Source organism: Natrix helvetica, assembly GCF_964273705.1.
Source record: "Natrix helvetica genome assembly, chromosome: 5".
NCBI lineage: Eukaryota > Metazoa > Chordata > Lepidosauria > Squamata > Natricidae > Natrix > Natrix helvetica.
In genome coordinates this window covers 151975105-152001439 of record NC_138551.1, presented here as the reverse complement: position 1 = coordinate 152001439, position 26335 = coordinate 151975105, and the positions used below count along the sequence as shown (strand labels likewise).

At 44.5% G+C, this 26335-nt stretch overlaps 2 protein-coding genes across 2 annotated transcripts in view; both read right to left on the bottom strand.

The window, feature by feature from the left end:
* EPHA8 (EPH receptor A8) overlaps positions 1–24819 on the bottom strand; it is an 80327-nt gene extending 55508 nt beyond the window's left edge. The window contains exon 1 of the mRNA XM_081955092.1: positions 24737–24819. The gene's annotated coding sequence lies outside the window, so the exon portion shown is untranslated. The remainder of the gene's footprint in view (positions 1–24736) is intronic.
* C1QC (complement C1q C chain) overlaps positions 1–26335 on the bottom strand; it is a 326718-nt gene that overhangs the window by 89146 nt on the left and 211237 nt on the right. The gene's annotated exons all lie outside the window — the stretch shown is intronic.

Here is a 26335-nt window from a genome sequence, read left to right as displayed (position 1 = left end):
GAAAGAAAATAGAGGCAAGGAAGGAAGGAGAGAGGAAGGAGAAAGGGAGAGAGAAGGAAAGGAGGGAGGGAGGAAGGAAAGAAAGAGGGAGGAAAAGAAGGAAAGAAGGAGAAAGAAAATAGAGGCAAGGAAGGAGAGAGAGAGGAAGGAGAAAGGGAGAGAGAAAGAAAGGAGGGAGGAAGGAAGGAAAGAAAGAGGGAGGAAAAGGAAGGAAGGAGAGGAAGGAGAAAGAAAATAGAGGCAAGGAAGGAGGGAGAGAGGAAGGAGAAAGGGAGAGAGAAAGAAAGGAGGGAGGAAGGAAGGAAAGAAAGAGGGAGGAAAAGAAGGAAGGAAGGAGAGGAAGGAGAAAGAAAATAGAGGCAAGGAAGGAGAGAGAGAGGAAGGAGAAAGGGAGAGAGAAAGAAAGGAGGGAGGAAGGAAGGAAAGAAAGAGGGAGGAAAAGAAGGAAAGAAGGAGAAAGAAAATAGAGGCAAGGAAGGAGAGAGAGAGGAAGGAGAAAGGGAGAGAGAAAGAAAGGAGGGAGGAAGGAAGGAAAGAAAGAGGGAGGAAAAGGAAGGAAGGAGGGGAAGGAGAAAGAAAATAGAGGCAAGGAAGGAGAGAGAGAGGAATGAGAAAGAGAGAGAGAGAAAAAGGAAGAAGGAAGGAAGGAAGGAAAGAAAAAGGGAGGGAGGGAGGGAGGAAAGGAAGGAAGGAAGGAGAGAGAAAGAATAGAGGCAAGGAAGGAGAGAGAGAGGAAGGAGAAAGGGAGAGAAAGAAAGGAGGAAGGATGGAAAGAAAGAGGGAGGGAGGAAGAGGAGAAGGAAGGAAGGAAGGAAGGAAGGACGAAAGAGAAAGAAAAGGAAGCAGATTTTGATTGGCCATCGCAAAGTATTTCTGGGATGGGGAGGTCAGACTATATGATCTTCACATCCCTCCCAACCCTTCCATACTATACATTTTAACCATTTCAGGGGCCGCTTGTCAAGACCGCACCAAGCCCATCATTCCAAACCACAACAGGACAAGGCAACGCTTGGCCAAGAGACGCTAAACTCAGTTAGGGTCAATCTAGGCCTGTTGTCATCCTGGCTTAACGTCGGGCGCAAAACGGTCATCGAGGACAAAAGTTCCCCAAATCCAGCTGTGTCAAGAATTCGACCGAGGCCTGGGAGAGGTTCCCCCCTCCCCCCGCCATTCAGCTCCGAATCTGGACGCCAAGAGAAATTATAACCGGATGAGAGGGGGGGGAGGGGGGGTTTCCCTTGATTTATTCCACCTGCCAAAAAGCAGATTTCTAAGTCGTTCCCCCCCCCCCCCCGGTTGCCCTTCAGTTCACGCTGGCAGAACAGCTGCCTGCAAAAGCGAGGGCCGCGAGATGAAAGGATGGAAAAACCAGCAGATCCCAAATCAGGCCGATTTGGAAATCCCAAAACAGACCGTCATTTAATTAAGATCACGAAGACGGTCGCACGGGGGCCGGGGGGCCGGGGGGGGGGGGGAGGGAGCAGAACGAAGCTGACAATTTGGGGCTACCTAATTGCACAATCAAAAAAAAAAAAAACCCGAGCAGGATGTTTGTGGTGGTCGCCACCGCCACTGGCCTCCCCTCCGGCCAGCGGTAGAACAAACCAACATTGGTGGTTAGTGGGAGGCGAGGAGGTTGCACACACAAACACACACACACACACACACACACACACACACCGGGCGAGCGGGTGGGCGGATGGGTTGGCGTGACGGGGCAGCTGGAGGTGAAAATGGGTTTTGAGGGGCAGAAGGAAGAGGCGGCATCCTCTCGCGGCGAATGACGGTTAGAAAGGAGGGATGCTTAAACTAGGCCACGATGGAGGAAAAAAAACGGAGGCAGAATCTCTATCTCTGTATGTGTGTGTGTGTGTGTGTGTGTGTGTGTGTGTGTGTCTAATTCACACGCACCGGGAGAAAGAGAGAACGTCGAGTCTAGAATGCATCAAAAGCTTTCTCTACACCTGGAATTCTGCACCCAATTTTTGGTCCCCACATTACGAAAAAGACTTTGGGGGGAAAAGTGCGGAGGAGAAGAAGGAAGATGGTTAAAGGCCTGGAGATTCAAATGCACGAAGATTTGGGTTTGGGCGGCCTAGAAAAAAAAGGACTAGAGGGGGACAAGATAAAGCAGAGTTCCAGTATTGGAGGGGCTGCCCCAACGAAGAGGGGAGGGGGAGTCATCTTATTGTCCAAAGGAGAAGAAGCGACGGATGGAAATTAATCAAGGAGGGAAGCAATTTTGAATTTAGGAGGGATTTCCTGACCGTGAGGACAATTAACCAGTGGAACAGCCTGCCACCAAGGAGTTGTAGGGCCGCATCAGATTGGACAGGCGTGGCATAAGGGTCTCCTGTTTGAACGAGGGGTTGGACTAGAAGACCTCAAAGGTCCCTATTATTATTCTCCTATTCTATCACCCCAGTGGAACGGGGGTCGTGCCTCCAGAGGTTGTGGGGGCTCCCAATCCCTGGAGACTTTCGGGAAGAGATTGGACAACCAAATGGGAGAGGGTTTCTCGGGGTTGGACTAGATGACCTACGAGGTCCTTTTCTGACTCCGTTATTCTGTTAAGCCACGTTGTGGGCTTCACACAACAGCCCTTGACTGTCTGGTTCCCGTGTTTGTGGGATGGGAGGTACTTAAATGAACTCAGGCATCAAGATTCAAGCAGCTCCTTTTAATTCTAACCCTAACCCCACCTCTCTCCTTCTCTCTTCTTCTCTCTCTCTTTCCTTCTTTCTCTCTCTTTTTTCTCTCTCCTTCTCTTTCTCCCCCCTCTCTTTTTCTCTCTCCTACTCTCTTTCTCTCTCTTTTTTCTATCCTTCTCTTTTTTCTTTCCCCTCTCACTCTCTCTTTTTTTCTCTCTCCTTCTCTCTCTTTGTCTCTCCTTCTCTTTTTCTCTTTCTCTCCTCTCTCTTTTTTCTCTCTCCTCTCTCTTTCTCTTTCTTTTTCTCCTGTCTTTTTTCTCTCCTTCTCTCTCTCTTCCCCCTCTCTCTTTATCTCTCTTTCTCTTTTTTTCTCTCCTTTTCTCTTTTTCTCTCTCTATCTCTTTCTCTCCTCTTTTTTTCTCTCCTTCTCTCTCTCTCTTTTTCTCTCCTACTCTCTCTCTTTCTCTCTCCTCTCTTTTTTCTCTCTCATTCTTTCTGTCTTTCCCCCCGCCCTCTCTCTCTTTCTCTCTCCTTCTCTCTCTCTCTTTTTCACTCCTCCTCTCTCTTTCTCTCTCCTCTTTTTTCTCTCCTTCTTTCTCTCTTTCCCCCCGCCCTCTTTCTCTTTCTCTCTCCTTCTCTCTCATTTTTTCTCTCCTTCTCTCTCTCTCCCTCTCCCATCCTCTCGCTCTTTCTCTCTCCTTCTCTCTCTCTCTCTCTCATTTTCTCTCTCCTTCTCTCTCTCTTTTGCTCTTTCTCTGGCTCGGTGTGACTTCTTCCCTGGACATAAAAATGGGACATCAGGATGCCACTCCTTGGAACAGCTGAGAGAAAAGTTACTGGGGTACGATGGATGGGAAGACAGGAAAAAGAGAGGTGAGAAGGTGTGAGGTCGAAAGAAAGGGTTTGAGAGAAAGGAAGGGAAGGGAAGAGAAGAGATAATAACAGAATAAAACAAAATAATAAAGTAGAATAGAATAGAATAGAATAGAATAGAATAGAATAGAATAGAATAGAATAGAATAGAATAGAATAGAATAGAATAGAATAATAGAATAAAACAGAACAGAACAGAATAGGAATGAAGAGAAGAGAAGGTAATACAAGGACATATTGCAATGGTAGAAGGGGGGAGAAGCAGAAAAGACACACACACACACACACGAGCCACAAACAAATGCGTGCAAATTGGGGGCATCGCCAGAAGAGTGCAAAGGGGTGCACCGTGCCCCTGACTGGTCCTGGGGGTGAGGGGGGGGGAGAAAAGGGCAGAGGTCATGGCAAAGAAAAGGCCGCCTGGACTTCGGAGAGTGGGGAAAGGAGAAGAGAACGCGGGTCCCGAGTCCAAAACCGAGGCAGGAGTCCGAGCGATACAGCGAGCCCCCCACCTCTGGATCTAACCCCCCTTTCCCTGCCCTTTGTGGGGAAGGGTCTAGGGTCTCCAGCCGGGGCAAGGGGGCTGGACTAGAAGACCTCCAAGGTCCCTTCCAGCCCTGCGCCCGTGGGCTTGTGTTAGAAGGGAGAAAGTGGAGAGGCAACGGAGGGTCCCCGAGAGACCGAGGAGAGGGATGCTCAGAGGATGCTCAGAGGATGCCCCCCCCCCGGCTGTGTCTTCTCCTTGGCAGGGCCCCCCAAATTCAGGTTTCCAAGGGAACCCAGCCAGCTCGGGATGCCCAAGTCAGCTGGCAAAGGCTGCTGCGCCAGATTGTTGCGTAGCCCCCCCCCAACGCTGCTTGCGTCCCCCTCCTCCTCTTCCCCCCCCCTACCTCTTGGCTCCCTACCTTCGCTGGTGGTGGCCGAGAGGCAGGTGGCCAGCGCTGCCAGGAGGACAGCAGGGGTGGCGACGGCGGCGGCGACTTCCCCGGGGGATCCGGCCATCCTGCGTGGGAAGCTGCCCGCCAGCTGGAGCTGGCCAGAGTCGTGCTGTTTTGCGCCAGCTCTGCTTAATGGACTTTCTCCACATTTGATCGCATCCCCGAGAGCCGGTGGGTGGGTGGGTGGGTGGGAGGGAAGGAAGGGAAAAGGGGGTTGGGGAGGGGGCTCCAGCTGCCTGTCACGGGTGCCCAAGCCAATTGGAGGCACCCCCTTCGGCCCACGACCCCTCCCCTCTCGCCTTTTGTCGGGGAGCCTTTCCTGACATGCGAGCCAGAGAAAAAGGTGGGAGGGGGCTTTTTTTTTTTCTGCCAAGGAGGCTCCCTTCTCTTCTCTACCAGGGGAGAGCAACACACACACACACACACACACACACACACACACACAGGATGCACATCAGATTGTTTCCCGTTGCTAGGAAACTCAAACTTTCAAACAGGGTCTCCATCTCACCCACCCACCCACACCCCCAGGCGGCAAGGAAAAGGAGGATGGAGAGACATCTAGCAGCCTGGGTGGGTGGGTGGGTGGGGGGTCTCCAGAGCTCAGAACGGATCGGCCCAGTTTTTGAAAGCAAGGGAAAATGCTAAAATTTCACAGCAACCACCACAACTGCACATTTGAAGAGGGCAAATCTGGGGGTGGGGGTGGATGTTATTTTATTATTTCATTTCATTTTATTTTATTTTTATTTTTTATTTTTTTTTATTTTATTTTATATTACTTTATTAAATTTAATTTCATTTTTTATTTTGTTTTATTATTTTATTTTATTTCATTTCATTTTTTTTATTTTATTATTTTATTTCATTTCATTTTTTATTTTATTTCATTTCATTTTTTATTTTATTTCATTTTATTTTATTTTATCATTTCATATTTTATTTTATATATTTTATTTTATATATTTTATATATTTTAGTTTATTATTTTAGTTTATTATTTTATTTTATTTTATTTATTTTATTTATTATTTTATTTATTTTATTTATTATTTTATTTATTTTATTTATTTTATTTATTTTATTTATTTTATTTATTTTATTTATTTTATTTATTTTATTTATTTTATTATTTATTTTATTTATTTTATTTATTTTATTATTTTATTTTATTTCATCATTTTATCATTTTATCATTTTATCATTTTATCATTTTATCATTTTATCATTTTATCATTTTATCATTTTATCATTTTATTTTATTTTGTTTTGTTTTGTTTTATTTTATTTTATTTTATTTATTATTATTTATTATCCCCTAAAGTCTTTCTCCACCTGGCTTTCAAAGAAAATTGCTCCTTTTTTACTTCCGATTTCTGCCCATTTCCGTTTCTTCGTTTGTTTGTTTTTTTGAACTGATTTCTAATTTATTTATTTATTTTTTTGCATTCCTGGAAGAAGAAGAAAAATCAAGCCGAGCTCAGCTATTTTCTATCCTCCGAGTTGCATTGAATGTATTTAATATTTAAGTAGAGGGATAAAACACGAGCATTTTTCATACATTCTGTGTTCTATTTCTAACCCCTTTTCTTCCCCCCCCCCCTCCTCCACTCCTGACCCGGGATAAGATCTGTTCTAGTGGGATAACAGATGTTTTTCCCCAAATTAAAAAGACAAAATATTTTGGCGTAAAAGATATCTTTAAAAAGGCTAAACAGAGTAAAATTTGCAATCTATGCATGTCGAGAAACATGGAGACCTACTCAGCACAAATATACGCCAACAAAACCTGCAAATCTGGGTTGCAAAATGCCAAATAATCACAAGAGAATGGAAAGAAATATATATAAAAATATTTTTAAAAGGTCTCACTTAATGACTGTCTTGCTTAGCGACAGAGCTTCCTCTCCTGGTTGTGGTCATATGTCGAGTCACACCTCTTTGCAGATACACAGACTTGGAGAGGTGTGACTCTTTACAGGTCATCCTTGGCGTATGACCACTATCGGGACAGGTAGTTCGGTCACTAAGTGAGATTGGCGTTAAGCGAGTCATGGGGTGTTTTTTTTTTTTTCCCCACAGCCATTAAGTGAGTCTAGTTCTGCCCCTTGTCGGAAGTTGGATTGGAAGGTCGCAAATTTATATTATTTGATGTATTTGTTTATATCTTGAAATAATTCAAGATGGTGAACCTGTCATCCCCAGCACAACGACCCTGCGAGGGTTGCTAAATAAAAAATGTTCTCGCACTTACGACTGTTCCAGCATCCCCAGGGTGACGTGAACAATATTGGAATGCTTGGCAACCGATTCATATTTACGACGGTCGCCGCGTCCGCAATCTCCTTTTGCAGTAAGCTAAGCCCACGGGGAAAGTAACGCGGTTCACTTAACAACCACGACGGGAAAAGGTCATAAAACAAGGCAAAATTCTGTCTTGCTTTGGAATGGAAATTTTGGGCTCAGTTTGCGGTCGCAAACCGAGGACGGCATAAAACCACAATGGTCGAAGTTGTGTTTAAAATGTTTTTTTAAATTCACATCGTCCCCTTTTGAATTCTGGGGTTATCGGCTGAAGTTTTTCAAGGGCAGCTGAAATATGTCCAAATTGGGTAAGAAATCTAAATAACAATATTCTATAAAAGTTAGAAGAAAATAAGTTTAAAATGTACAATTGGACAGCAGTTTGTCTGAAATGGTTTAGGGTTGGACTAGAAGACCTCTAAGGTCCCTTCCAGCTCTGTTCTGATTGATTGATTGTTTGATTGGATTGATTGGATTGATTGATTGATTGATTGAAGATCTCCAAGGTCCCTTCTAGCTCTATTCTGATTGATTGATTCATTGATTGGATTGATTGAAGACCTCCAAGGCCCCTTCCTGCTCTATTCTGATTGATTAATCGATTGAAATAGTCCAGGGTCTCCTGCTTGAGCAGAGGGTTGGACTAGAAGTCTTCCAAGGTCCCTTCCAGCTCTACTCTGATGGATTCATTGATTGATTGATTGATTGATTGATTGATTGAAATGGTCTAAGGTCTCCTGCTTGAGCAGGGGGTTGGACTAGAAGACCTTCAAGGTCCCTACCAGCTCTGTTCTGATTGATTGATTGATTGATTGATTGGATTGATTGATTGATTGATTGATTGGATTGATTGATTGATTGAGACCTCCAAGGTCCTTCCAGCTCTATTCTGATTGATTGAATGATTGGATTGATTGATTGATTGATTGAAATGGTCTAAGGTCTCCTGCTTGAGCAGGGGGTTGGACTAGAAGACCTTCAAGGTCCCTTCCAGCTCTATTTTGATTGATTGATTGATTGATTGATTGATTGGATTGATTGATTGATTGATTGAGACCTCCAAGGTCCTTCCAGCTCTATTCTGATTGATTGAATGATTGGATTGATTGATTGATTGAAGACCTCCAAGGTCCCTTCCAGCTCTGTTCTAATTGATTGATTGATTGATTGATTGATTGGATTGATTGATTGAAGACCTCCAAGGTCCCTTCCAGCTCTATTTTGATTGATTGATTGATTGATTGATTGATTGGATTGATTGATTGATTGATTGATTGAAGACCTCCAAGGTCCCTTCCAGCTCAATTCTGATTGATTGATTGATTGGGTTGATTGATTGATTGAAGACCTCCAAGGTTCCTTCCAGTTCTATTCTGATTGATTGATTGAAATGATAGAGGGTCTCCTGCCTGAGCAGGGGGTTGGACTAGAAGACCTCCAAGGTCCCTTCCAGCGCTGTTATTCTGTCCGCATAACGGCGACATTTTGCCGGCTTCTGTGAATTTTAATACCCTTCCCCGGCCAGCCTGCAGCTTTTGGCTTTCCAGGTGGTCTCCCATCCTTGCCTCAATCAGGATTGATTCTGCTTAAGTTAATCGGAATATTAATCAAGTTAATACCGGTGAACCATCGAAGCTAAATTAAAAACCATCCGGCAGTCCTGGACTTACGACCGATCGCTTAGCTTAGCGACCGTCCACAGTTCTGACGGAACTACTTCACACACACACACACACACACACACACACACACAGTGTCATGTGTGTGTGTGTAGGACACCGCAACTGAATCTACGACCATTTACAGATTCTTTCAATGGCGCATTTGGCCATTGTGGGGTTTGACTTCTGATTTTCGGCCAGATCGACACCTTCATTCACTTAATGGTAACAAAATCCAATCGGTCGCACGTCCGGTCTGTTTTACGACCATTCCAGGTTATAATTGGGATGGGCAGGCTCCATGAACAGTCATAACTTGAGGACAACGGATACTATAAGCGTCGGTGTGGTGTGTGTGTGTGTGTGTGTTTTTAACCACAACCCTGGTGTGATTTTTGCAATGAAGGAATCGTTTTCCTTCCCGGTTTAAAATCAGGGTGACCTCACTATGCGCAATTCTTCTTTTAGAAACAAGATTTTTGTCGCTTTTTAATTTTTCTCACCCTCTTTTCACAGGGTTTTTCTATTTTCGCTCGCATCGCAACGCCTCCTACACACAACCACGTTCCTTGTTCACCGAAAACTCTCCCCAAGTGGCTGAAAATTTTGGGTATCTGTTCCGCACAATTTTGTGGTGCCCATTTTGTTCATCGTTTGAAAAGGTGAAGCCTCTTCATGGCTTTCCCCTGTCCGAGCGCCAGCATCTCACAACTGTGCAAAAAGACACCCCAGCCTGTGCAACGCTGCAGGATTGTGATTTTCAACGGTGTTTGACAATGCCCATCTTTGCCGATCTAACGACAGAATTATGAATAGATTCCCGAATGACCGAGTCAATACAGAGGCATAAAATATACACCGTGTACAATATATTTATGGGTTAAAAGTATCTCAAAATTTAAAAATGCACAGAAAGGGTGTGATATCCTGAAAGAACAGCAGGGAAGCGGGGCTGAAAGGCCTGGAATTTACATTAGGATTTGACTGAAAAAGAGAATTTTTAATAAAACGTTTTACGGCTCGTGCACGAATCTAGAACAACGAGCGGGGAAAGGGACATCAAAACTCAATTGTTAATATTGTTAATACAGACGATTTAAAGGGTCATTTTGCTTGTTTTTTTTTTAACAAAAGGGCCAGAATATCCTGGATTTAAATAGATACAGGAATTGGAAAGAATTTTTAAAGACCAATATTCCAACTGAAATCTGTATTTTTTCCTGCTAAAAGGACAAGGAAATGATTTTCGGACGCTGCGAGACGAGGATGGAACGGAAGGACTTTTAAAATATCCAGCATAGGGAAAGGCCTGGGGAAGTGGATGGAATTAGCAGAGTTAGCAAAATTGGCTTGTTTAATTAGAGAAAAGACAATAACGACATTTGTTAGCAGCTGGAAGCCCTTTAGGGACTTTTTGCTGAGTAGAGGAGTAGAGGGGTGGTGAGGAAGAAATGTGCTATATAAGGTTTGAGGATTCGAAAAGATAGATTAGGCAATGATGGTGTCACCTCCGAAGAGAGAGAGAGAGAAGGTAAAATGTAATGTATTTATGACTACAAAAGCCATCACTCTTTTTCCTTTATTTCTTCCTGACTTATCACTTTTCTTTTTCTTTCTTTTTTGGTCTCCTTTCTTTCTTTTCTTTCATCTCTACTTTTTTCTTTCATCTGTTTTCCTTTCTTTCTTTTCTTTCATCTTTTTTCTTTCCTTCATGCTGTTCTTTCTTTCTCTCCCTGTTTCTCTCTTCCCTTATGCCTTCCTTCCTTTTGTACCTTTCCCTTCTCTCCCCATCTCCTTCCTTCCTTCCATTCCTTCCATCCTTACTTCCTTCCCTTTCTTCCTTCCTTCCATTCCTTCCATGCTTCCTTCCTCCCATTCCTCCTTCCATTCCTTCTTCCATCCCCTCATTCCTTTTCTTTCTTTCTTCCTTCTATTCCTTCCACCCTTCCTTCCTCCCATTCCTCATTCCATTCCTTCTTCCTTCCTCTTCTTCTATTCTTCCTTCCATTCTTCCTTCCTCTCATTCCTTTTCTTTCTTCCTTCCTTCCATTCCTTCCATGCTTGCTTCCTCCCATTCCTCCTTCCATTCCTTCTTCCTTCCATTCCTTCCATGCTTCCTTCCTCCCACTCCTCCTTCCATTCCTTCTTCCTTCCTCCCATTCCCCCTTCCTTCCTTCCTTCTATTCCTTCCATCCTTCCTTCCTCCCATTCCTCCTCCCATTCCTTCTTCCTTCTTCTCCTTCCCCTTATCTTTCTATCTTCCTTCCTTCCTTCCTTCCTTTCTTCCCTTCCCTTCCTTCCCCTCCTCTGTTGGTAGTCCTCGACTTACGATCACAATTGAGCCCAGAATTTATGTCGCTAAGTGAGACCTTTGTTAAGTGAGCTTTGCTCCAGCTTACGACTTTTCTCGCCACAGTCGTTATGTGAATCACTGCAGGGATCCAATCAGTAACAATGTTGCTAAGTGAATCCAGCCACCCCATTGACTTCACTCGTCGGAAGGTCACATAAGGGGATTGCGTGACTCCGGGAACGCTGCAACCGTCGTAAGTACATGCCAGTTGCCAAGCATTTCAAACATTGAATTTCAATCCGGTGATTGTGATACCACAGTTGTGTGAAAAATGCTCATTGGTCACTTTTTTTCAGTGCTGTTGTAACTTCAAATGAAGTTTGAAGTTCACTCCATGAATTGTTGTTAAGTCGAGGATTACCTATATACAAAAATTCATAGAGCGTTGTCCATTTTTTTTGGTGCGGTGAACACCACGATTGTGTTTTCTTCCTCTAGATTTCACTCTGAGTGTGTCTTGCAGGGAATTTCACCAGCTTTGCTCCAACGCATCTTACCTCAATTTCCTCAACTTTCACTAATTTTTCTTGGAAACATCAGCGGAGAACAGCTGGCAAAAGTGTCCCCCCACGCCCAAAGCGAACCGAAAACTAATTTTGCCCATGTGGGTGGCTTACAGGGCATCTTACAGCCACTGCGGTCTGTGCAAACCAGGATTGATGGCTTGAACCGAGAAGCCCAGCCTGGTTTCTTCAAGAAACCACAATTTAAGCAAAACAGACTAACATGAGGTTTAAAACCAAGCCCCTTCCACCACCAAGCCCTTGGTTTGAACGGCGCGACTCTGTCTGTCTCTCTCTCTCTCTCTCCTGCACCTGGCCACCGTCGAAGACGCCAAACAGGCTCTCGGATTAATTTAATTCTGCTTTAATTGAGCAGAATTCGACCGTTTTATGGGGCGATCCTCCCCCAAGACCGAGACCGTTCCCGAAAGCTTAGATTTTTGGGGTGGGAAGTGTGGAATTAAACCCTGCCGGGCATCCTAGCCGTTCTCCACAAAAACCCCTCTGTGTAATTTTCTATTCTTTAGAAGGAATATTTATTTTCAGTTCTTTTTTTTCTTTTCTTTCTCGAGTGCTTTGGTTACAAGTGGCGGAGAGTTTTCCACCGGGCCGGCTGAAAAGCGTTGGGGTTTGTTTTTTTTTTAAAGAAAAAAAAATAGGCAGATTATCTGGTGAAACGGAGGGCAAGCTCCGTTTATGAGCCAGGAAATAATAGCTTTGCAGTGACAGCTTTATTAGGGGGAAAGGGGGCTTTGTCAGCTAGATTTCATCCGGAGCGGCTGATAGAACCCGTACAGGCGGGTCTTTTCGGCGATTTGAAAGCCACCGAGACCATCAGACGGGATTAGGAAGGGACAATGGGACCCTGAAGACACAAGGACGTATTGTCTACATCCTGGTCAAGACCGCTCGGAGATCTCCTTCCTTCCTTCCTTTCTTTCTCTCCTCTCTCTCCTTCTCTCTTTTTTCTCTCCTTCTCTCTCTTCCCTGTCCTCTCTCTTTCTCTCCTCTCTCTCTTTCTCGCTCTTTCCCTCTCTCTCTCCTTCTCTCTCTCCTCTCTCTTTCCCCCCTCTCTCCTTCTCTCTCTTTCTCCTTCTCTCTCTTTCCCTCTTTCTCTCCTTCTCTTTTTTCTCTCTCCTCTCTCCTTCTCTCTCTTTCCCTCTCTCTCCTCTTTTTTCTCTCTCCTCTTTCTCTCTCTTTCTCTCTCTCTCCCCTTTCCCCCCTCTCCTTCTCTCTTTTCCCTCCCCCCTTCTCTCTTTTTTCTCTCCTCTTTCTCTTCTCTCTCTTTCTCTCTCCTTCTCTCTCTTTCCTCTCTTTCTCTCTCTCTTTCCCTCTCTCTTTCCTTCTCTCTCTTTCTTTCTCCTTTTCTCTCTCCTTCTCTCTCTTCCCACCTTCTCTGGAGCGAGAGTCAAGGTCCTCGGTCGGATGTCCTTCCAGCAATGGGGCTTCTTGAGCAGGGTTGCATCCGACCTCGGAGGGATCTTAGAGATCATCTCGTCCAGAGTTCACCAACCTTCCCGGCATTCTGGGTCGGTGGAAGGGAGGGGAGATGGCTCCCCACGAGCAACGGGGAACCAGACACACTTGTGGCTACATTTCTTCTGAGGCCCAGTTCCAAACGGCTCACGGCTTGGTAGTAGGCCGTGGACCAGGGGATTGTCGATTACAGGAGTTGGGAGGGACCTTGGAGGTCATCTAGTCCAACCCCCCTCTGCCCGAGCAAGAGACCCTCCACCATTTCTGACAGAGGGCAGTCCAGTCTCTTCTTGAAAGCCTCCAAGGATGAAGCTCCCACAACTTCCGAAGGCAACGTCTGTTTCGTTGGTTGATTGTTCTCACGGTCAGAAAATCTCTCCTTATTTCCAGGTTGAATCTCCCCTTGATTAGTTTCCATCCATTCTTCCTTGTCTGGCCTTCGGGTGCTTTGGAGAATAGCTTGACCCTCCTATTGGACTAGTAGACCTCCAGGGTCCCTTCCAGGTCTATTCTGATTGACTGATTGATTGATTGACTGATTGATTGCAATGGTCTAGGCTCTCCAGCTTGAGCAGGTGGTTGGACTAGAAGACCTCCAAGGTCCCTTCCAGCTCTACTCTGATTGATTCTTGTCCTGCCCTCAGGAGCTATGGAGAATAAATTGACCCCTTCTTCTCCCTTCCAAGGATTGGGAAATGGCTAACTAGTCTCCCCTAACCAAAAAATTCTCAGAACAACGCATCTCTCAGCAGAGAGCTCTCCATGGTGCTGAAATAGTCTAATCGGTGCTCCCGTTTTGTCACTTTTTCGCACTCGCTCCAAGCTCTCCTACTCCTCCCTCGGCAACGGAGGCCATGTTGGAAGAGAAATGTGTATTTCATGCACTGAATGCTTGGGAAGCCATCCTGGTCTCGCTACAAACCGCCGATGCGCTCTCTCCGACATCGTAAAGGAAGGAAATCGAAAACCCTCCATCGGTTCCCACTGTGGTTTTCCTTTCCCCCCCCCCCTGCCTTCATTGAGACGCTCAGGCGCTGCTCCCGATCAAGAGGGGGGGGAGACAGCTTTGTCAATCTCCCTGTCACTACAGCGGCCTCCTCGGACCCCCGAGGATAGCCACTGGTGGGATCTCTGCCCTACTTCTCATTCCGCTCAGTGCGCTACTAGAGAGGTAGAAAATTCCGGGGACTCTCTCTCTCTGTGTCCAGATGTCTGGTTGTTATTATTTATTTATTTCAATTTTAATTTTTGGGCAAGGTTCGGGGTGGGAGGGGGGGAATAATGGCGTGTCACGGCGGCCCTGAACGTTGGGTCGGAGGGACGGTGGGGGGGGTTGCTAATGAGTGGCTCTCGTTCTCCTTTGTCCTTCGACGCATTGAGGCAGCTGGGATGAGAAGCTGTCAATCGCGGACAAGTGAAAGATGTACAGGAAGGCGTGAAATTGTCGGCGACAGCGGTGCGAGGCATTAAACGCAACGCAGCCAGGCCACGTCAGCGGTTTCTCTCTCTCTCTCTCTCCGAAAGCTAAGAGGGTCTTTCAAACTGCAGTGACTGACACCCATAATAGGGTGAGGAAGGGGAAATATTCCCCCAGAGCCCTGGAGTCCGGAGGGTTGATTCAGATATTCCCTGGGTAGCTCCTGGAACCCGATGAGGGTTTTGTGCCTTCCTCAAAGACCCTCCCCCAAGTAACAGATGATGAACGAGAGTTGGAAGGGAACTTCTAGGTCATCTAGTCCAACCCCCTTGCCCAAGCAGGAGGCCCTACCCCATTACTGTCAGATGGCAGTCCAGTCTCTTCTTCAAAGCCTCCAGGGATGAAGCTCCCACAACTTCCCAAGGCAACTTCTGTTCCATTGAATATAGAATAACAGAGTTGGAAGGGACCTTGGAGGTCATCTAGTCCAACCCCCTTGCCCAAGCAGGAGGCCCTACACCACTTCTGATAGTCCAGTCTCTTCTTCAAAGCCTCCAGGGATGAAGCTCCCACAACTTCCCAAGGCAACTTCTGTTCCATTGAATATAGAATAACAGAGTTGGAAGGGACCTTCTAGGTCGTCTAGTCCAACCCCCTTGCCCAAGCAGGAGGCCCTACCCCATTACTGTCAGATGGCAGTCCAGTTTCTTCTTCAAAGCCTCCAGGGGTGAAGCTCCCACAACTTCCCAAGGCAACTTCTGTTCCGTTGAATATAGAATAACAGAGTTGGAAGGGACCTTCTAGGTCATCTAGTCCAACCCCCTTGCCCAAGCAGGAGGCCCTACCCCATTACTGTCAGATGGCAGTCCAGTCTCTTCTTCAAAGCCTCCAGGGGTGAAGCTCCCACAACTTCCCAAGGCAACTTCTGTTCCATTGAATATAGAATAACAGAGTTGGAAGGGACCTTGGAGGTCATCTAGTCCAACCCCCTTGCCCAAGCAGGAGGCCCTACACCATTACTGTCAGATGGCAGTCCAGTCTCTTCTTCAAAGCCTCCATTGAATATAGAATTGGGCTTGAAATGTAGTACACACACTTGTTGCCAACTGACAGAGATATCGTTGGAGAAACCCTCTTCCGCTGGAGAAAGTTTCCGATTCAGTCGACCGCTTGTTCTCCCTGACCTCTATTCCCAGGGGACAAGCAAGCCCCTCCCTCCTTTCCCCCCCCCCTCCGCTGACTTATTTGCGCACTCCGTCCTTTCTTAAAGTGGTCCTTGTGTCCTCACAATTTAGAGGTCTCCTTTTTAGCCCACCCCTTCTTCTTCTTCTTCTTCTTCTTCTTTTTTATTTTTGCTGTAACAAATCACGCAGCAACAAAAAAAGAAAAGTGCGTGTGGTGGGGGGGGAAACAACCCCCCCCCCCGTTTTACCGGCAGATAAATCCAGCCCTCTCCTGCCTCTTGAATGTCACCAGGAAAATTGGAGAGAAACACTCTGAAATTCAAATGAGAGCTTGCTAGAAACTGCTAAAACTCATCAAATGCTTTTTGCTTTGAAGTCTGCTGGGAGACCGGCCATTTCTTTCAAATTAGTCCCTGCTGAAAATGGAAACCCACAGAAGTGGAACATTAGCATACCAGAGGGTCTGAGATGTCCCCCCCCCCCCACGACTGCTTTTTTTTATTTAAAAAAAAATAGAGAAAGCGGGAGAGAGGGAGAAAGTGAGTGAGTGAGAAAGAGAGAGAAAAGAGGTATGAAGGAAAGAAAGAGAGAGAAGGATGGAAGGAAGATGAAGGGAAGAAAAAGAGAGAGAAGAGAGGGAGGGAGAGAGAGAAAGAGAGAAAGAAAGAAAAATGGATGAAGGAAAGAAAAAGAGAGAAGAGAGGGAGAGAGGGAGGAAGGAAGAGAGAAAGAAAGAGAAAGAAAGAAAGAAAAAAGAAAGATAGGATGAAGGAAGGAAGGAAAGAAAAAGAGAGAAAGAAGGGAGAAAGAAAGGAAGGAAGGAAGGAAGGAAGGGGAGGGAGGAGGGAGGGAGAAGGAAGGAAGAGAAAGAAAGAAAAAAATGGATGAAGGAACAAAAAAGAGAGAAGGGAGGGAGGGAGGAAGAAGGAAGGAAGGAAGTGAAAAAAAAAGAAAGAAGGGAGAAAGAAAGAAAGAAAGAAAGAAAGGGGAGGGTGGAGGGAGGGAGGGAGAAGGAAGAGAAAGAAAGAAAAAAAAGATGGATGAAGGAAAGAAAAACAGAGAAGGGAGGGAGAGAGGGAGGGAGGAAGAAAGGAAGTAAGAGAAAGAAAGAAGGAAAAAAAAGAAAAAAGAAAGAAGGATGAAGGAAGGAAAGAAAAAGAGAGAGAAAGAAGGAAGGGGGAAAAGAAAGAAAGGCCACTATTTCCCACTGCAAGACTTTCAAAACTGATGCCATGAAGCGCCCATGAAGGAAGATGTCAAAGGCAACAATCTGACAATTAGGCTCTTTTTCAGAGCAACGAGACAAATCGACAATTGTGTAGGATTGTGTCCCGGGTGAAGGCGTGACCGATTCGCCACTTCACAAGAGGAGCAACAATGGTTTTCAACCTCGACGTGTTTGTTTGTTCCCCTCTTCGCAGTCTGGAGACTCTCCTTAGAGACAGTCCTTGCCTAGCAACAGCTTCATTTAGTGACCGTCCCAAGTTACGATGACCACTGAAAAAAGGGGACTTGGGGGCCGTTTTTTCACCCTTAAGACCCTTGCAGGTCACGTGATCCGCACGCATGGCAGCGGACTCATATTTGTGACGGTCGTAGTAGCGTCTCCCGGGGGGTGTCACATGATCCCTTTCTAAGACATTTTGACAAGCAAAGTCACTGGGGAAGAAAACAATTAACCAGGGCGACCAGTTTTTAAAAAGAGACAGAGGTCGGCAATCTGCAGCTCCGGAGCCGCAAGTGGCTCTCTCGTCCCTCTGCTGCGGCTCCCTGTTGCTGGTCAGCCTTACAATTGACAGGGTTTTCGGTTAGGACGGGTAGAGCAAAAAGGACTCTGGGCTGGGAGGAGACTCTATAGTGGGGGAACCGGACTTCCGGTCGGCAGAGGAAAAAGTATATTGCGCTAGGGGGAAACTCTATGGTGGGGGAACCGAACGTCTAGTCAGCAGAAGAAAAACGACGCCATACTAGGGGTGAGACTCTATGGGGGGGGGAACCAGACTTCCAGTCGGCAGTGGAAAAAGGATGCTGCGCTAGGGGCGAGACTCTATGATGGAGGAACCAAGCATCCAGTCGGCAGAAGAAAAAAGATGCTGTGCTAGGAGCGAGACTCTATGGAGGGGGAACCAGACTTCCAGTCGGCAGAGGAAAAAGGATGTTGTGCTAGGGGCGAGACTCTATGGTGGAAGGAATTAAACTTCCGGTCGGCAGACAAAAAGGGATGCTGTACTAGGGGCGAGACTCTATGGTGGAGGGAACCGGACTTCCGGTCAGCTCCAGAACTGAATGGGAGGCTTCTGGTTAGGACCTTTGTGGCTCTTTGAGTGTTTAAGGTCTTCTAGCTAACCCCTAGGCTAGAAGACCTCCAAGGTCCCTTCCAACTCTTGTTCCGTTTCTGTTTCTGACGTAGCTGAGGAGACAGTCTGCCCCGAGAACTCTATTTCTACCATTGAATCGGTCACTGGAGGGATGAATGTGTCATGCAACTACCATAAGCGAACCAGCGATGGGTTTAGAGCAGAGCTTGCTTTAAACACCAAGACAGACTCCTACAGTCGGAAGGGGGGGGATTTAATTGATCCCCCCCCGGATCTAATCTTAATTCAGATTCTAATCTGTGCTGAACCATCTGAACAAAGCAGGAGAACTCGTAGGAAGAAATACTCTTAACTCTACTTCCCATGTCGGTGCTAAGTAAAGATCACGGTTAAACTTCCCACCGTCTTGTATTTTATTAATGTAAATATTGCAAAGGTTACGTGCTCGGAAGCAGCAGTTATCAAATACTCCAGCTGTAGAGCATGGAACTAAATGAATAACATATTTGGGTGGAATCGGTTCGCCCCAATTGCATTTAATAATTATTTTCCTCTTCTTCTGCAATGGCCACAGAGCGAGCATCCTTAGCCTGAAAAAGTTGTCCTCCTTTTGTTTTCTTAAATATGGCTTTGCTTCTCCAGGATAATTTTGGATGGCGGGGGGGGGGACACAAGAGTCGCCTGGGGGTGAGATGGGTGGAGAAAGAAAGAGGGAGAGGAAAGGAAAAGAGAAAGAAAAAGGGGAGGAGGAAGGAGGAGGAAGGAAAGAAGAAAAGAAAGAGGAATAGGAATGGGGAGAAGGAGAAGAAGGAGGGGGAGGAGGAGAAGCAGGAAAAGGAGGAGGAAGAGGAGGAGGAGGGGTAGAAGAGAAGAAGAAGAATAGGGAGGAGGAGGAGGAGGAGGAGGAGGAGGAGGAGGAGGAGGAGAAGAAGAAGAAGAAGAAGAAGAAGAAGAAGAAGAAGAAGAAGAAGAAGAAGAAGAAGAAGAAGAAGAAGTAGTAGTAGTAGTAGTAGTAGTAGTAGTAGTAGTAGTAGTAGTAGTAGTAGTAGTAGTTTTAGTTGTGCACCAGATTAGGTAAAATCCAAACTGTTCTCCAAAATTGCAAAACCTTTTAGATGTATCACGATGCATTTTGAAATTTGGCTTTAAGAGAGACCGCAAAAATAAAATTTAGGAAGACAATTGGTTAGAAATTCTGTTTATCCATAGCACCGCAGAGCAAACAAAGAGCACAGTCACCATGTGCTTTACTGCTCAGCTGTTGTTGTTTTTTTTACTGCAACAGGATACAGGAAACTCCACTTAGAACAAAAGAGCCTAGAGTATATACCACAGATCCAAACTTGTAAACACTGCCATCTACTGGCCGAATACTACTGTAGTGGTTGTGTAAAAATACATCCCAACAATAAATCCCAACACAATTTAGGACTTTTATCTGATGTTGCAAAGCTCAACAATTCCAATCGTCGTGAAGAAATCCCAAAAACGATTCACTGTATCAAGGCTAGCGATGATCAAGGATCGATTACGTGATCGGCTGGGCTCCAGGTTTGAGTTCTTCCCAAAGAGAAAAATCCACATTTCCACCCACCCACCCACCCCTCCCTAAAAGGCAACGGCTAATCCCTGCAAAGTAGTGTTAAAATTTCATTAGGGGAGATAAATCCCTCAGCAAGTGTTTTCTTAATTCTCCATGTGCAATTTTCATAAATATGTTTTTCCTTTCGTGGATTAAGTGGGGGGGGCAGGTTTTTGGGGCAGGAAAAAGTAGAAACTCTACATTACGCCTCCAAGCTATTTCGGTGGGTCTCGTCTTTATGGTGAATAGGTAAAGAGGTGGGTTGCATTTGGCCGAACCAGTACCAGGCCTGCCATACCCCGAATCGGTTACCTCGCCATTTTGGTTACCTCGCTATTTTGGCATGCGCAGCTCACTGTCAATTGTTCTGTGCATGCGCGAAGAACAATTTACATTGAACAGTGCATGCGCATGGGTTGCAAACCGTTAGTAAAACTGGCAGCAATCCACCCCTGAATAGGTTGCGATTTGGAGGGGGGGGGTGCAAAAAAGATTGGATTGATTTTCAGATGTCTGCTTGAAAATGGATTTTAAATGTCTACTTCTTGATGGTTTTTTTCCCCCCATTAGCTGCTCTGAGAGAGTTTGTTTTTTTCTTAAAGCAATAGAAAAGCGGATAAAAATATTTTTAAATGTTTGCTTTGGGAATAGTGGAGCGTTTCTTTATATCTATAAAATTGCTTTCTGCGTTCTGCAATGCTCTTCTCTTCAGAGTTGGAAGAGACCTTGGAGGTCTTCTACTCCAACCCCCTGCTCAAGTAGGAGACCCTAGACATTTCTTTCTTTCTTTCTTTCTTTCTTTCTTTCTTTCTTTCTTTCTTTCATCTATCTATCTATCTATCTATCTATCATCTATCATCTATCTATCATCTGTCTATCTATCTATCTATCTATCATCTATCTATCTATCTATCTATCTATCTATCTATCTATCTATCATCTATCATCAATCAGAATAGAGCTAGAAGGGACCTTAGAGGTTTTCTAGTCCAATCCCCTGCTCAAGCAGGAGACCCTAGACCTACCTACCTTTCTTTCTTTCTTTCTTTCTTTCTTTCTTTCTTTCTTTCTTTCTTTCTTTCTATCTATCATCTATCTATCTATCATCTATCTATCTATCTATCATCTATCATCTATCATCTATCTATCTATCTATCTATCTATCTATCTATCATCTATCTATCTATCTATCTATCTATCTATCTATCTATCTATCTATCTATCTATCTATCTATCATCATCAATCAATCAGAATAGAGCTAGAAGTGAGCCATTTGGAATCAGGTGAGTTTTGCTTCATTTTACGACTTTTCTCACCACCATTGTTAAGTGAATCACTCCAGTTGTTAAGTTAGTCCCATGGGCCTTTAGCTTCCCCGTTGACTTTACCTGTCAGAATGGTTGCAAAACCATCATCCGGCTGCCAAGCATCTAAATTTTCATCATGCGACCGTCGAAAGTGTGAAAAGTGGTCCTAACTAAGTCCTTTTTTTCCCCAGTGTCGTTGCAACTCCGAACGGTCACTAAACTGTTGTAAGCGGAGGCCTGCCTGTATTTTTTAAATTTATACTATCGTTTGGCAGCATTATTCACCGCGCGGTCATCCCCGATAAACCGTAGGAGGCTCTCGTTTTGCATTTCGTGCCGTGAGTAGACACGGAGCTACTTCTCCACTTTGGAGGTCAGAGACCAAATCGCCTCCAACAGGCCCCGAGCGAAAAAAAATGCAGGCGAACCAAAGTAAAAAGCAGATTTTACACCCACTGACATCCGTTGAGCTAATGTGGGAGACACCAAAGCAAACCGCCAAAGAAGCTGTCAGCCGCGCGTAGATTAAGCTGTGAAGCATGGGGTTCGTAGCCGGAATATTAATTTGGCAACGCCGAGAAGGAAGCGAAGAGCACTCGGAGTGAAGGGGGAAAAAATGCATATTTTGGGGGAGGGGGGGTGGGCTGTTCTCTACCCAAACGGTCTCCGATCCAAAGAATTGATTCAGGATCGATTCAGGACCACGGAACCGGTCGGCTTTCAACGGTGAGTTTTACCGTGGGAAAAAGCCGAGACGTCAAGAAATGGAGTGAACTCCTGGTTTCCGCAGAGAAGGTTCGGCACAGCTTCCTTTCTCTGGTTGTGGGGAGGGCTAGATTCGAATTCGGGGGACTTCTACTTCCATCAGGCCCCGAGGGAAGCCATGGAGAGGATGCGCCGAAGGTTATTTTTACGAGATGGCTTCCTGAACACCGGTCAAGTCTCCTTCTAGTGAACTTGGTGGAGAACACGTCGCCCGCCTGGACGTTCTCGCCTGGCCACTTCTCGGGGGCGGGGGGGGGGAAGAGGGGGGTTTGAAAGATAAAAGGAGAACGGACCCTGTTTGCAAAAAGAGTCGGAGGGAAAATAGGTAGGAGGCTTCACATGAACTAATAGACCCGTGCACGTTTTTGCAAACTGTAGGAAATTAAGATGGTGCATCTTGACAGCATCTTGATGCTTCCTGGCTAAATTCTGAACTTGGACCTCCTGGGGACGAGAACTCCTGCTTCAATGAGCCACTCCGTTTTATGATGGGGGAGTCTGCACATGCCCAGGACCTCTCTCCCACGAGCCATTCAGTGTTTTTCGTTTTGGCTGGCAGCATTCTGTGCCAGACTTCTGATCAAAATATATATTTGTTTGCTTTTCTGTTCAAAAGTGCTTTCATTTCAAAAGCAAAGATTTGACACCTGGACAGGGAAATCCTAAGGCAGTAGTATATTTTAGGCCAAACCTGGCTCAACAACTATAACGGTGAGATGGGCTTTGGAGTCCTAGCGGACGATGCCTTCAACCTGAGCCAGCTGTGTGCGGCAGCAGCCAAAAAAGCCACTATGATCCTGGGTTGTATAAACAGAGGCACAGAATGAAAACCAGACGAAGGGTTAGTACCGCTTTGTAAAGCCTTAGTAAAGCCACACCTGGAAATATGACTGCATCCAGTTTTGGTCCCCACATTACAAAAAAGAGGTTGAGACTTTGGGGGGGGGGAGTGCAGAGAAGAAGAACTGAGAGGATCGAAGGCCTGGAGATTAAAACACAGAAAGAACAGTTGCAGGATTTGGGTTTGGCTACTTTAGGGTTTCCTGCTTGAGCATAGGGCTGGACTAGAAGACCTCCAAGGTCCCTCCCAGCTCTCTGATTGATTGATTGATTGATATGGTTGCAAGAACTGGGTTTGGCCAGTCTAGAGAAAAGAAGGACCAGGGGTGACATGAGAGCAGTCTTCCATTATTTGGGGGGCTGCCCCAAAGAAGAGGAGATCAACCTATTCTCCAAAGCACATGAAGGCAGGACAAGAAACAATGGATGGAAGCTAATCAAGGAGAGAAGCAACCTGGAACTAAGGAGAAACTTCCTAGCGCTCGGCTGGGGTTGAGCTAAATGATCTCTGAAGTTTCCTCTCAACTCCATCTCTCTTAAAGCATGCTACCTGGGGGATTCTGGGAGTTGAAGTCCACCCATCTTAAAGCATGCCAGCTGGGGGATTCTGGGAGTTGAAGTCCACCCATCTTAAAGCATGCCAGCTGGGGGATTCTGGGAGTTGAAGTCCACCCCTCTCAAAGTTGCTAAAATTGAGAAGGACAGATCCCATTTCAAAATGAATTTTCCAAGCCGATGTATTCCCCAAACACTCTTTAAAAGTTTTTTTTTTAAAATCTCCAGGATCTAAATATATTATATAGATTATCTATCTATCTATCTATCTATCTATCTATCTATCTATCTATCTATCTATCTATCATCTATCTATCTATCTATCTTATCTATCATCTATCTATCTATCTATCTATCTATCTATCTTATCTATCTATCATCTATCTATCTATCTATCATCTATCTATCTATCATCTATCTATCTATCTATCTATCTATCTATCTATCTATCTATCTATCTATCTATCTATCTATCATCTATCTATCTAACTAACCCAGGCGCTGTGTTTTTCCCCCTCCGATTCGTGTAAAGGACATAAATGAGACCAAATTACCTTTAAATAGGAGAGATGGGATGAAAATACCTCCCGTTGGCTTTCTGTTGTGTGTGATGAGTTCAGCGCTTTCGCTCCTAACCATCCGGGATAATCCCAAAATAATTGGTTCCAACGCTCGGCTTTGGCGCTGTGGTTTTTTTTTTAAAAAAAATCAATCCTTTTTCCAATTTGTGCCATCAAGACTGACCGGAGCGATTCTGTCCGGAGAGGACCCTAGAAATAGTAAGGTAAGACACGCAAGAAATCGGCCGTCGGCCAGCAAAGAATTGCAAGCGACATCCCAGGAAAATCTCGGCCTTCCAACGCTTTGGCCGAAGGGTTAAACTGGGGTGGTGGTGGGGGGGGAGATTGAGGGATATGGTACCCCAACTTTGGAAGGAAAGGATGGATATGCAAAGAGAGGGAGAGTCTCCAGGACCCTCTTTCTGGGGTTGTATCTGGGATGAGCAGATGAAGCCTCGTGCAAGAATTAAAAGTGGATTTTATTTGTAATGGCCTAGTGTTCTTTTTTTAAATGCTTTTTTCTTTAAAAAATTAAAAATAAACAGCTTTTTATTCCTGTCCCATATGTGTGAACAGAGATGGTTAAATGCGCTATCTGACCTGTGACCTCCCTGGATGGGATCAAGCCAACTTAGTTTGCGAGGCCCAGATGTCTGCTGGAAAAGATGTCTATTTTATATTATTTTATTTTATTTGTATGCATTTTTTAATGCATAATTTTTCTTTCTTTCGTTGCTCTTTCATCCATCCGTTCCTTTTTATTTCATCCATCCCTTGATTTTTAAGAATTTATTTCTATTTCATTCGTTCGTTTACTATTATTATTTTAATCGTATTTATTGAATTTTCCAACATTTAAAAGACAAAACACAAGAGACAAATTTACACTTATAACAGCTTAGCCATATCGGTATCAATTCGTTTATTTTTTTAATTCATCTATCCATCCTTTCATTGTTATTGTACATGTTTATTTATTCTAGGTCCCTTTTTGTTTGTGTCTTTATCATTTTGTATTTCTTAACATTGATTTCACAAAGAGGCTGTTTTATTCGTCCGTTCATTCTTTCCTTCATTCGTTTTTATTGTATTCATTCATTTATATTTGTTTGATGCATTCATTTGTTTTTAATGTATTTTTGTTTTATTCATTGGTTGGTTTTTATTTTCTTCCGCCGGTTGTTTATTTTTATTTCTTTTCGTTTGATTCATTCATTTTTGCTATCGTTTTTTTATTTTGTTCGTTTTTTATCGCATTCATTCTTTCATTTTTATTTGATATTTATTATTATTTACTTTTAGTTTATTTGTTTGTTTGTTTTTATTCAACCGCTTATTTTTATTCATTCATTTCTCCGGGTTTTATTTTTTTAAATTCGGTTTGATCTGATATATATTTTTTATTTGATCTGTTTATTTATTTTTTGGTGTCATTTATATCCTACCTTTGTCTGCCCAGCAATCATCCGATGCTTTTCTCAATTTCCCAATCCAGTTTTCTATTTTGAAATGGATCTCGCTCAGTAGTTCGAACCTGCAAAATAATAATATTGGGCAAATCTCGTTAGGAAAATGAGGATATTTTTTGAGCCTTTCAATGCACGGTGAAAGGGACAGGGGAGAACAAACTTAGGAAGGAATATTTGGAATTACTAAAAACATACAGGAGGTCCACAAAATTCCTGCTGTTACATGAGATATTTTTAAAGTGAGTTTTGTCCCATTTTACGAGCTTCCTTGCCACCGTTGTTAAGTGAATCACTGCAGTTGTTCAATTAGTAACACGGTCGTTAAATAAATCTGGCTTCCCCATTGACTTTGCACTCGCATGACTCCGAGATATGGCAGCCGTCATAAACGTGAGTCAGTGGCTACAGGTCTGAATTTTGTTCACGCGACTGTGGGGAATGCTGCCACGGTCGTAAGTGTGAAACATGGTCATAATTCGCTTTTTTTCAGGGCCCGTGTAACTTTGAACGGTCACTAAACGAATCGTTAAGTCAAGGACTACCTGTAGTTGAACAGGGTTTTTTTCCCCCCCTCACTTATCTCTTTTATTTTTTTATTAAAATTACAACAACCCTGTGAGGTAGATTGAGCTGAGAAAAAGGTGATAACCCAGGTCTCTAGCTTTAACCACTACCGCACGCTGCCTTTCCAGGCTCATGATTTCCCATCCAAGGTTTGAGACTTGATCACAGAGCAGTGCTTCTCAATTTTAGCCGTTTTAAAGAGGTGTGGACTTCAACTCCCAGAATTCCCCAGCCATTGCGTCTGGACTTCGACTCCCAGCATCCACGCTGGCTGGGGAATCCTGGGAGTTGAAGTCCACACATGTTTAAAGTTGAGAATCAGTGTCAGAAAGAGTTTTTAAAAAATGCTTCCTTTTCTTTTTTACACAGAAGTCTGACGGGTGGTGAAATAAAGGACTGTTTTCCAGAATAAAGCAGGCAAAAATAAAATATAATTATTAGGCCGTCTTTGCTGGCTGAAGAGACGCCATCTTTAAAAGTCACTTTTTTTAAAAAAAGTGAATTATAACCACTATAATTTTTGACACACACACGTGCAAATTCCTAGCACAATCAAACTCCAGAAATTGAGGATGTCCTTCTTGGTTTAGATTTTCAGAAGGATCTGCAAAATGGATTGATAAATTTAGAAAAAAATTAAAAAAATAAATCAAAACTCGAGTCTCGCCAACCTCAAACCGAAAAGCGTCTTGTTGCGTTATCGATGGCACGGCTGAATGAAGAAGCCGAGGAAATTACTTGATTACAGATGTGTTATCTTTTTTTTTTTTTTTAATCTCTTGATAACCGCCGTTGAGGCCCAAATCGCTTCCCCGTTTTCAAGAGAGAATCTATATTTATGGATTTGATTATCCTGGAAACGGCCCGAGGGCTTATTTCATAAACAGTTGTCATCGCGGTGGATTTTCGGCAACGCATTTCAGCATAATCTTCCTCAGAAGGGGATCTATCCTCGGTATTCCCCCCCCTCCCTCCGATCTTTAAAGGGATCAAGGACATGGAGATCCCCGA